The sequence below is a fragment of the Octopus bimaculoides genome, chromosome 20, assembly GCF_001194135.2.
Source record: "Octopus bimaculoides isolate UCB-OBI-ISO-001 chromosome 20, ASM119413v2, whole genome shotgun sequence".
In the NCBI taxonomy this organism is placed as follows: Eukaryota; Metazoa; Mollusca; class Cephalopoda; order Octopoda; family Octopodidae; genus Octopus; species Octopus bimaculoides.
This window is the reverse complement of record NC_069000.1, coordinates 31847760-31848676: the sequence shown is the minus strand read 5'-3', so window position 1 is coordinate 31848676 and position 917 is coordinate 31847760.

Below are 917 nucleotides of genomic sequence, written 5' to 3'. Positions count from 1 at the left end.
ATATACAGAGACTTATTTATGTATATAGTGCAATACAGAAATTGATATACAAACAATCCGACAGACATCATAAACGGAATAACACACAAAAAAAAATAGGGAATAAATAAAGGATATTAAATAGGTATATAGAAAATGACCGAAACAATTTGCGAATAGAAGCTAAAAGAAGAAAGAGAATATCACAAGAAATGATAGACAACATTGCAAATATAAAGCGGGTATGAAATGGCATATTCTGTTTTCTCTTATTAAGAAAAAGCCACATGAAAACACTGCAGAACGAAATAGCCAACCAGAATGGAAGAAAAGCTTATTTCATATGAATATATTACAAAAACGAACAAAACATCTCAACATGGAGTATATAATTCTTGACAAATATCATGAACAGAATTTTCAAAAATATCCTCGAACCAAATAGATTAAAGACATCTAAAATAGAAACGATTGAAGTCACTTATTTGTGATGAGTAAATATAATGAATGATGATGTAAGACGATTCCTGCAAGCAAATCTCAATTCGTGCAATGTCTAATTGCTTATGTTTGAAGCACAAAGCTTCGCATTAAGATGTTGAGGCATCACTTGTTTACATTGAGCATCGTTTCATTCTAATTCTACACAAGCATGAAAGAAAAAAGCCTTAGGATTAACGAAGGCATGCATAAATATCTTAACACTGACCACATCATGTATAGGAAAAGATCTTCTACAAAACACTTATCTAGTATATTTGTTTCGCTAATTTGAGTTACAATTGGTTGCAATATTTCTTTTCACCGAAAACAGCATGAAAACGTACTGAACTAGATTTATATATATCACATACTACGCCTGTATGCATAAATCTACATCTATCTATCTATCTATCTATCTATCTATCTATCTATCTATCTATCTATCTATCTATCTA